Genomic DNA, 11,790 nt, shown 5'->3' with positions numbered 1-11,790 from the left:
TTACATGATCAGGTGTTTCTGGGTGGGTGCTAAGTGTCTGAACCCGGGATTCGATCTCCAGGTCATCCTGACACTGGAGCCGGTGCTCTTACTTGCTGTGCTACCTAGCCACCCCTTGACTATAATTTTTATAAGGTAAGGGTGTGAGTTGGAAGTGAAACAGTAGCAATGATGTCCAAAAAAAGAGAAAAAAAAGACAAGCATATTAAGAAAATATTAGAAAAAATATTCAGAGAGAAGAAAGCTCAGAAAGGGACATAAAACATAGGCTGTGATGATAGCAAATTGTTAAATTTAATATATACTTGATTTGCAGTATTATACACAATCTTTTTTTCTTTGTAGTTGGAAAAGTATGTGTCTGTCAAATTAATAAAAAAAAAAACCAGGGAAGTAGAAATGATTAAAAGTTCAGCATGGATTCACCAACATGCAAGACTAACATTTTCTTTTTTGAAAGTAGCTAGCCTTTAAAATTATGGCAATGCTATTACACATAGGCTACTTAAAATTCAACAAGGCATTTAAATTCTATTTCAATTCAATAAATACTCATTGTCTCTACTTGGTAGGAGGTTCTTCTCTCCAGTATGAATCCTCTGATGTCGTGTAAGGTGTGTCTTCCGGTTAAAGCCCTTCCCACATTCATTACATTTATAGGGTTTTTCTCCAGAATGAATTCTTTGATGAATTTTAAGCTGTGAAATCTGACTATAGGCTTTCCCACATTCATTACATTTATAGGGTTTCTCTGCAGAATGAACTTTTTGATGAGTATTTAGCTGTGAAATCTGGCTGTAGGCTTTCCCACACTCATTACACCTAAACGGTTTCTCTTGATTATGAGTATGTTGATGTAGAGTAAGGTGTGTACTCCGGTTGAATCCCTTCCCACATTCTTTACATTTATAGGGTTTCTCTCCAGAATGAATTCTCTGATGTTGAGTAAGTATTCCCCTTTTGGTAAAGGCCTTCCCACATTCGTTGCATTTATAGGGTTTCTCTCCAGAATGAATTCTCTGATGATCAGTAAGTATTCCTCGATTGCTGAAGGCTTTACCACATTCATTACATTTATAGGGTCTTTCTCCACTATGGGTAAGTTGGTGTTGAGTTACATGTGCCCTTTGGGTGAAGGCTTTTCCACATTCATAACACTTAAATGGTTTTTCTCCACTGTGAGTAAGTTGATGTTGAGTAAGTTGTGCCCTCTGGGTAAAGGCTTTCCCACATTCATTACACTTGAAGGGTTTTTCTCCAGAATGAATTCTCTGATGTCGAGTAAGGTTTGCCCACTTGGTGAAGGTTTTCCCACATTCATTACATTTATAGGATTTTTCTCTAGAATGACGAGCATGATGAAGATTAAGTTGTAAATCCTGACTGAAAACTTTCTCAAACCCTTTATACTTCAAAGATTCCTGTTCTGCATAGATTCTTGGACATTCAGATAGTTCTGAATTATCTTTGAAGCTCTTGCCATTTACTAAAGGAATTTTCTGTTGTGTAATTAACATTGAGCTCAGATTGAAGCTTTTCCCAAATTCACCACTTTTAGAATCTCTAACCTTGTTTAGATTTTCCTCATAACTGATTGTTCCTAGTTTCAAATGATTTTCCTGTTGGCCTTGTTGCCTCACCAACATGTCATAACATCTGAAGGCTTCTCCCAGGTTGAAGTTCCAAGAATTATGTCCTTTTATTGTCACCCCCTGAGATGACTCTTCTACAGAAGTTTTCCACTTTGTAAGTAATTCCTTAGCTGCAGGTTCAGTATCCCAATCTGGAAAAAAAAATTTTTTTTAATATAAATGTAGCCTTAGCAGGGATAAAATAATTTATTACCTTAGGAATGTAATAAAATGAGAGAACACAATTATGATGAAATAATTAATTTTTCTATAGGTACTATTAGTATGAAAAAGCATTTTCCTAATAACAACCATGTGAAGTTGATAGTAAAAGGATTATCATCTTTTTGTAGATAAGGAAACTATGAATCAAAGGGGATAATTCATTTACCACTTATACAGCTTTTAAGGAATGGAGCTGGGATTTGAATACAAATCTTAAACAAGTTCACAGTTCTTTCCCACTACAGCAAGGAATATAAGTTTTGCACTACTCATTTCACAAGGAGTTTTGGAAAGCTAAAAGGATGATATAGATCAATATTATTACTGACAGCTGTCGACAAAGAGTTGCTGTCTTGAAGAGGCTCAAAAAGGGGAAGAATAAACAAAGGAGATACGAATGAAATTTTAAGAGCAAGCAAAAGCAAAACAGGGACAAAGAGGGAAATGGGCTGCCTAGGGAGGTAGTATGTTCCTACCAGAACATAAGTTCTTTTAGAGTAAAGATTATTTCATTCTTTGTATTTCTGTTCCCAATACTTCACAAAGCTTAAAAAAATGCTTACTGGTGGGTGGCTAGGTGGCTCAGTGAGTAAAGCGCCAGCCTGGAGTTAGGAAGGCAACCCAAGAACCCAGGTTCTGGCCTCAGACATTTAACACATAAAAAAAAAAAAATTCTAGCCGTGTAACCCTGGGCAAGTTACTTAACCCCAATTGCCCTCCAAAGGGCAAAAAAAAAAAAATCTGGAATCGAGATGCCACCTTCCTTCACATTTTAGGGCGGCTAGGTGGTGGTGCAGTGAATAGAGCACCGGCCCTGGAGTCAGGAGGACCTGAGTTCAAATCCGGGCTCAAGACACTTAACACAAAAACTAGCAATGTGACCTTGGGCAAGTCACTTAACTGCAATTGACCTCCAAAAAAAAAATGATTACTGGTTGACTGATTTAAAGGAAATCTTCAAGCAGAGGCTGGAGGAAAATATAATATGTTAACAGAAGGGATTTTATTCAGGTATAGGTTGAGGTCGAGGTCTCATTCAATGCTGGCAACCTGAGATTCTGGTCATACTACTCAATCTACCTTTCTAGTCTCATTGTACATAGACAAATGGGACTTATCTCTATTCCTCACACATTATGTTCTACCTCTTGTTGCCATGCCTTTGTAGCAGCTGTCCCTCATGCTAGGAATAAACTTTCCCCTCATCTGTATATCATAGAAACTTTTCAAGACTCAGCTCAAGTACCAACTTCTACATGAAACATGATTCTCTCAACTGCCAGGGTCCACTCTTTCAAACTACCTTGTATTTTAACAAGGTATGTATGTGTTTCTTTTTAGATTTACACACACACGCATACACATCCATCTTCTTATTATTTCCTCCATTAGAATGCAAGTTCCTGTTGAGTATGGATTGTTTCATTCACTGTATTTGTATCCCAAGTGCCTATTACTACTATATAGTGCTTGGTATATAGGAGTGTGTAATAAATATTCTGACCGTCACATGAGGCAGAAAGGCCGACTATGAAAATAACTAAAAGACTCCAGGATTTAAGTATAAGAAATAAGTGGTAACCTTTAAGAGCAGTTTCCATAAATTAATGAATACTAAAATTGGGTTAAGAAGAGAATGGGAACTGAGGAAATGGAAGGCTATAGGCAAACACTACTTGTTAAAAGCTGAAAAATCTATGCAGTACACAGAGTCAATTAGCCTCTGCTCTTCTGCAAATACCTGGAAGGTTTAGGGGAGTGATTCCTGGATCAACATTTCAAAGATGTTTTCTCCCTGACTGACCAGCTGATATATTGCTTGTAGTAAATTCCCAGCTGTTAGCTTTTCATTCACTCACATAGGCTGATGGCTCTTGGAGCTTCACTCTCCAGCATCCATGGCACTTCCATATGTTCTACCTGGGAGGTCACATTTGGCTTGGAAGTTGAAAGCCCTTATAATGGGGGAAAAAAAGGTAAATGGATATTAATGCTGAAAGAGAAAAAAAGTTATCCTAGAATACAGTCAATCTTTTTGATAGTGAGTGAGTAGTGAGGCAAAAGAGAATATGCTAAGTAGTCTCAAGAGGTAAATAAAATAATTTCTTTTTTTTGCAGGGGGAAGGTAGGGCAATTGGGGTTAAGTGACTTGCCCAAGGTCACACAGCTAGTTTTTTTTGTGTTAAGTGTCTCAGGTCGGATTTGAACTCAGGTCCTCCTGACTCCAGGGCCAGGGCTCTATTCACTGTACCACCTAGCCTTCCCTTATAAAAGAATCTCTGAAAGAAAAACCTACTGTGTTTCCACAGACTTTAGGGGAATAGATTATAGAGCTGATCTGGGTTCAAGAAGACACTTAGGTCATTTGTTCCTCCTAATAAGAATGTACAGTTCTCAAATACCTGGAGGCATATGAACTAGGTTCTTGACAAAAAAAGTGGGACAGAGGTGAGCACAGGATGGGTAAAGGACAGAATCACAGAAAGCAGCGTGTAAACAAAGCTGTTGTCCAAGTTTTAGTTCTACAGGTTAAATTCTTACCTGGGAATTCAGAGCAAAAAAAAAAAACCCGGTGGTTTGATTAAAAAAGGTTTAAGAATTTCTAGTTTCTACAAACTAAGACAAAACTCACTTTGACATCCCACAGTCTTTAAAAAGCAATGATGTTTTTTTTAAAAATCAAAAAGCATAAATTCGGAATCACAAGGGGGAAGATTTACCAAGAAAAATTAAGTTCCTATAATTCTCCAACAGCACATCCCTGCAGAGGTCCTGTTGAACAGGTTCCAGCTGTTCCCACTCCTCCCAAGTGAAGTCAGGAGCCACATCCTTGAAAGTCACTGATTCCTAAAATAAATAAACAAATTGATGCTTCATAGGGTGATTTTCCTATTTTACCCTTATAGGGGGAAAGTGGACAAATGAATAGGGTATATGGAAGATGATTCTGATACTGGTTTTTGTTGGGGTTTTTTTTGCTTTTTGGAGGGCAACTGGGGTTAAAGTGACTTGCCCAAAGTCACACGGTTAGTAAGTGTGTCAAGTGTCTGAGGCCAGATTTGAACTCAGGTCCTCCTGACTCCAGGGCCGGTGCTCTATTCACTGTACCACCTAGCCACCCCAATTCTGATATTGTTAATATTGCGAAGTGATCCCACATCATTTGTTTCTTGCATATCTGTGTGTGCCATTTTATGTAATACTTGGTGGGGATCAAAAGAAAAATCTGGACCCTTGCTTTTTAAGAATTTAAAAGGTTTTGAAAGTCACTGAAGTCCATTAGCCAATAAGAAACTGGCTCTCATAATCTGCTCCTAATGCTTCCTGTTATTCAGTGATACCCTGGGACATAAAGCACATACAAGTCCTAGTATCTTGGTTCCTTGTCTTCTAAGGGGTAGCTCTATGCTTTAAATGAATATGCACTTTTCTCCTAAACCACTAAAACCTACAGAACTAACAAAACTTGTAACTGGTTGATCAATCACACTTTCAATATTATTTTCCAACTGAGTACCACACAAAAACTATTCCAGTATGAATCAAAGATTATTATCCAAGAAACATACTGGAGTTTTATGACTACTACTACCAACTCCCCTCCCTCCCACACACACATTTTTTCAGAAACAAAGGAAAATTTCAATCATTGGAAACATACTCATTTATTCATGGCTGAGCCATAAAAATGACAATACTACTAAATTAATTTACACATACACATACCAATAAATATGAAAGTTACTTTTGTACAGCCATACAAAATAAAAACTAAATTCATCTGGAAGAGCAAAAGGTCAAGAAACATAAGGGAAATAATGAAAAAAAGTGGGAAGGAAGGGGGTCATTAACCGTACCACATTTTAAACTATATTAGAAAGCATTAATCTTCAAAATTCTTTGGCACTAGTTAAAAAATAAATAAGATGATACAAATTAAGTCAAAAGACCCAGAAGCAATTGAACATACTGTAGTCACATAGTGTTTGATAAACCCAAGGATGCCAATTACTGGGGCAACAACTCCTTATATGAAAAAAATTGCTGGAAAAACTAGAAAGCAGTCTGGCAGCAGTTAAGTTTAGACCAACATCTCACACCATCTATCAAAAAGCTCAAACTGGATATGTGACCTAAATATAAAACATCATTTAATCCTCAAAAAAATAGAGTAAGGAAGGAGATAAGAATAAAGAGATTTCCAAAATCTCCTATTTCAAAAATATGAATAAAGAGATCCAAGAAATGAAAGGAATGATCAAAGTACACAAGAAAGACAATTCTGTTATATAAAGTTGAAAAGTTATTGTACAGTGATAGAGATGCAAAAAAAAAAAGGAGGGAAAGGGCATCAATGCAACATTAAAACATGCAAAGAAAAGAGCAAAAAGAAGTTCAGAAGAGGATACATAAAAGCAGTATAGTAAAGATACTATAGTGCTAAATTTTATACTTAAGATCAAACTTGTAAAAGATTGTTTTATATAAGATACTTTTCTATTTTTTTATATGTAAATATTCATGTTAATTGGATCAAGCTGGGAATGCCATCAGAAAATAGAATATTCCCTGTATAATATTTAGCCACCAGGATGTGCCCAGCCTCCCAGGTTCAACAATAATAGAGGTTTCAATCTCTTTGTTTGAGACAGAAGTCCAAGGAAAATGGAAAGAAAGGTGTCTACACTGATGACTATAGTGGGAAAAGGAAAGGGCATTGCAACTCACCAGAAATTTGCTTACTGGGAACATTTCTTCCTTTTCTGTGCTCTCTTCTTGAAGAAGAGAAGAATCACAAGAACATGAAGCTGTGGAGAAAGGATGGGAACAAGATCAAGCCTAAGGCTCTGACATTTTTTGAGAGAATGTCAGTCAGACTTGAAGATCTGATATTGTTCCTGTGGTCACACCAAGTTTTCGAGGACAGAATTCTGGTTCATGGAAGATGTCAAGATTTAACTATTCAGTCTCCAATGCCATCTGATGTGTATAATTCTAGATCTTTCCCTAGTAATATGCCCATTTAATGACAAATTATCAATTTTCCCAAGTGACAGAATATAGAATGAATCAATTGGCTGACATCCTTGCAGAAAATGACTTTACAAGGAATTGAATATTTCAATCTATTAGAAATCCATTAGATTTCTAAAAGAAAGTTTACTTATATGTAATGTGGAACAAAGAATAAACTTTTTCCATCTGTACAATTGGGATAGTTATATATGCTTTATTGCTTTGTATTCCCTAGTACCTGGCACATAGTAAGCACTAGTAAATGCTTGTTGAATGACTGACCTCAAAGGGCCCTTAGAAGATAAAAAAGAATTATTAATGCAAAATAATGGGCTGAATCCAATGCTAAGTGATTACATTCATGGATGGGGATACTATAAACCTTTGGAACAGAGATGTCAAATACGTGGTCCTCAGGTCAATACTGTCAAAACCTGATTAAATTGGGATTATTATTAAACATTAAATAATAAAAATATAATTAAAATTGGGAAATATTTACCAAAAAAAAAAAACCCCAAACCACTAGAACATAATGTTAATATGAGATTTTCTAAGGCAATATGTGGCCTGCAGAAATTCATATATATATGTTTAGGCACCATATCTATTTCAGATTGACATCACTGCTTTGGAAAACACCTCTGTTAAAGTATAAAGGAAGGATGAATAGTTTGATGTTCTTGATATCTGTACACTTCAAAGAATAGCTATAAAAATGTTTCCTATTTTGCGGTCATGTGCTTTGCACATAATGAACCTGTAAGACATAGAGTTAACTGGTTATCATAAGAGGACCAACATTGGGATTAAAAAGATTGTTACTTTTTGTTCTCAAAAGGTTAGGTAGTACCTGCTTCCTTAATTACTTCAGAAACCTGCTTTCTCTCTTTCTATTTCTTCTCTTTACTACTCTTTCTCCAAGGACCCTCTGAGAACCTGTGTTGTCTATTCACTCCACTCATAGTCTAAGGAGACTTTGCTCTTTCCCTCTATTCTTCTTGCAGCTCTCACCTTCTTCCTCAAGGGTTTGGGTCAAATCTTCCACCAAGCAGACCACTTCCTCAATATTTTCCGGATACTGTGACTTGACCCAAATCCTGATCTCATTGGGCAAGATGGTCAGGAATTGCTCCAGCACCAGCAGCTCCAGCATCTGTTCCTTTGAGTGAACCTCTGGCCTCAACCACTGAACGCACAGTTCCCAGAGCTGGTTCACAGCCTCACGGGGTCCAGCTTTCTCTGGGTATGGAAAACATCTGAAGTTCTGGCGAGAAGCCTCTGGACTAAATTTTTTCTCTCTTCCTAGGGCAGTTACCTGATCAATGGAGGAGGTATCTACTTTCAGGACTCTGTTTTGTTCTTGTACATCCAGGTTTTGGGGGTTCAGGGAGATGGTCATCTTATTCAGGGCCAGCATCTTTCTACTGGGACTATCACAATGGACTTCAAATCTGCATTCCCAGCAGAGTCAGTTCTCTCCAGACTCAGGCTGAATATCTGCATGTATTTCTAGGTAAAGCTGAAGGCATATATATATATATATATATATATATAAAATGCTTAGCTGGAGGGATCAAGGAGCTCCAGTCATATCTTCAGACCTCAAGGCTCTGTAGAGATGTGGACATACAAATGGACGAAAAAAGTGAGTAGTAGACAGCAATGAAATATTAAGTGAGGTTTTAAGCTTTCAGTATTGGCTCAAGTTCATACAACAGACCATAGCTATGTAGTGTTTTAATTACAGAACAGTATCTTTACAACTACCCTGTCAACTAGGTAGTAGAAATCCTATTTATCTGCACTCTACAGATGAAGAAACTGGGATTCAGTAAGGCTAACTGACATAAGGAAGGCCAGACAAGTGAATGATCAGAACTAGTACTTCAACATAGATGTCTGCATTCCTGGCACAGTGCTCTTAATACTGAGCTATGTTGCCCCTATGTAGAAATATACATGTACAGACATTTACACAAACCGACTATATCTCCCACCATACCCACGATGCCAAGAGTGGAAAAGTAACCAGTTAACTCTATAAGGGAGGAGACAATCTTATTTTTCTATACATTTACTATAATTTCCCATACACAGAAGGTACCTACAAGGCATGAATGTCATTGGAAAAAGGCAATTTTTTCATTGTTTCTATGGCAGAAAGATGTGAATTATTCAGGAACGGTACAAAGTTCCTTGGCAAGAAAAGGTGCAGTGGAATAGTAAGCTCCCTATCCACCCCTCAGTTGGCCTTCTGGGGCCAGGAAGTCAAGTCACAGGGCTCACCAGGCCTGGAGTCTGGGGGTGGCCTTTTCACAGAACAAACCCTTTTATTCAGGCGATCTGTTCTATGAAGTCAGAGGGCCGTACCTGAGAACCTAGAGAGCCACGTGCGCCCTCGAGGACGCAGGCTCCCCACCCCGGGGACTCTAGGCCATTCTCCAACATCGTAAACTGCAGAGAAGCTTACTGACAGGGTCACAAGGTTGTGATCCTATACTGGATCCGATGCAGGATCTGGAATTGATGGGATCACAGGCCCTGTCGCTAACCCAAATGGTCACAGATTTAAAGCTGAAAAAGACCTTGTCCCTTCTGCTTCCCCCACCATTGCATTTTACAGATGAGCGGACTAAGACTAGAAGGTGACTGAGTCAGCGTCTGAGCCAAGATCGGAACTCAGGTCTTCCTGCCGCCAAGCCTGGGCTTCTATCGCAGCACCCCCCACAAAATACAAGGTCATTTCGAAATAAATTCTAGGCCTCAAATTCCCAACGGAAGAGGGGGGAAAAGGCCCACTTGTCAAAGAAGCTCCGGAGGCAGGAAACTGCTTCCTTCCAAGCCATCCCGGATGCTCTTCCCTTCTCTCCCGTCTTTCCCACCTCTCCCTCCTTCACCTCCCTGCTCTCCCTTCTCTCTCTACTTCAAGGCCCGTGACCCCTCCTCGGGTCAGTCTGGGTCCCTACACGAACCGCGCCACCTCAGGGGGAGACAGAGGCAATCGACGTACGGAGAGCAGGTGAGGACAAAACTGCCCAAAGCAAGATTCCTCGTCTGGGAATGGCTGTGGCTCCCTGGACTCAAACTGAACTTACCGTGGCTCTTCCAGTCACCAGATCAAACAGGAAACACACAAACACAATTTGCGAGGAATCCAGGAGCGGCGGCGGATCCTGGGTCACCAGTAGCTTTGGGTTGGGTCGGTGAGCGACCGCAGCTTCAAATCTGTATTGTTAGAACAATCGCCCCGGGGCTGCTAACGGCCTGAGCCCAGCCTGTGGGAACTACAATTCCCAGAATACTCCGGGAACCGTTCTGAAGCTTGCGGGAGCGGAAAGAGTTCCGGGCGGAGCTGGGATGCAGAGAATGTGAGTTCCGTGTAGTAGAAGCTTTTCAGAAATTCTTTGGGTAGATTTAAGAAATAAAAGGGCAAGTAGAGAGGATAAGGAAGGAATTCTTAGAAGGGGTACAGATTAGGGAGCCAGAGGTCAGAGGGATAGGATAAAAAAGGAAGGAGAGAAGGATAAATAGTGAAGAAAAATAGGATGGAAGGAAATACACAACTAGTAATTGTAGCTTTGAATGTGATTGTGATGAACTCACCCATGAAACAGAAATGCATTGCAGAATGGATTAAAAAGCGGAATCTGAAAATATGTTGTTTAAAAGAAACACATTTAAAAGTGACAGATGCACATAGAGTAAAAATAAAGATTGGATTAGAATTTATTGTGCTTCAGCTGATGCAAAAAACGGAGGGGTAGCAATCGTGATCTCAAAGTTAAAGCTAAAATAGATTTAATTTAAAAAGACAGGGAAGCGCAGCTAGGTGGCGCAGTGGAACCTGAGTTCAAATTCGACCTCAGACACAACACAAAGGGCCGCGGACCAGCTGCGTTCTCCAAGAACGGAGTCAGGAGCCAGGAGAGTCAAAGAGTAGCAAGACTTTATTAGGCATCATCTTTAGCAATCACCTCCTAACTCCTAACTCCTCTTTGAGCTTCCCCACTTTTAACCCCCTTCTGCCCCCCCCTTCTCTTGAGGCAGAAGTTCCCAGGCGCCAAGTCTGAGCTAAACCCAAGGACACAAGTTAGTAGGAAACGGAGCTCTCCTCCTGGAACAGAGCATTTCCCACAGAATATCTGAGTCTTCTCCACATGTGTTTGTACAGCAAGGTCGGCATGTACTTGTCAATGCAAAGTCAGCATATTCTGGGTGTCATGCTTCCAGCGGAACTGCACATACACCCCCTAACAAGTTTGACAATTTTAGTGAAATGGAAGAATACTTACAAAAATATAAACTGCCTAGAGTTATTACTTGTTGTTTGTTTGTTTCTATGGCAGAAAGATGTGAATTATTCAGGAATGGTACAAAGTTCCTTGGCAAGAAAAGGTGCAGTGAAAAAAAAGAAAAGAAAAGGTGCAGTGGAATAGTAAGCTCCCTATCCACCCCCTAGCTGGCCTTCTGGGGCCAGGAAGTCAGGTCACACCTCAGCTGTCAGGCCTTTTAGAAAAAGAAATTGAACAGGCTATAAATGAGCTTTCTGAGAAAAGAAGCATCAGGACCAGATGGATTTACAAGTGAATTCTGCCAAACATTTAAAGATCAACTAATTCCAATATTAAATAAATTATTTGGGATAATAGGAAAAGAAGGAATCCTACCAAACTCCTTTTATGAAATGAAAAGAGTACTGATGCCTAAACCAGGAAGAGCAAAAACAGAGAAAGAAATTTATAGACTAATTTCGCTAATTGATATGGATGCAAAAATCCTAAATAAAATACTAGCTAGAAGACTACAACAATGTATCACAAAGATTATATGTTGTGACCAAGTAGAATTTATACCAGGAATACAGGGATGGTTTAAAACAAGGAAGAATATTAAGATAATTATATCAATAACAAAA

General features: G+C 39.1%; 1 pseudogene; it reads right to left on the bottom strand.

Annotated features, from left to right (window-relative positions):
* Positions 1-275: 275 nt before the first annotated feature.
* On the bottom strand, positions 276-10,242 carry LOC138167321 (zinc finger protein 383-like; annotated as a pseudogene).
* Positions 10,243-11,790: the final 1,548 nt, after the last annotated feature.

Source organism: Petaurus breviceps, unplaced genomic scaffold, assembly GCF_028583685.1.
Source record: "Petaurus breviceps papuanus isolate PSGF00001 unplaced genomic scaffold, PetGlider_PUasm1.0 229, whole genome shotgun sequence".
NCBI lineage: Eukaryota > Metazoa > Chordata > Mammalia > Diprotodontia > Petauridae > Petaurus > Petaurus breviceps.
This window is presented reverse-complemented; position numbering and strand designations above follow the sequence as displayed.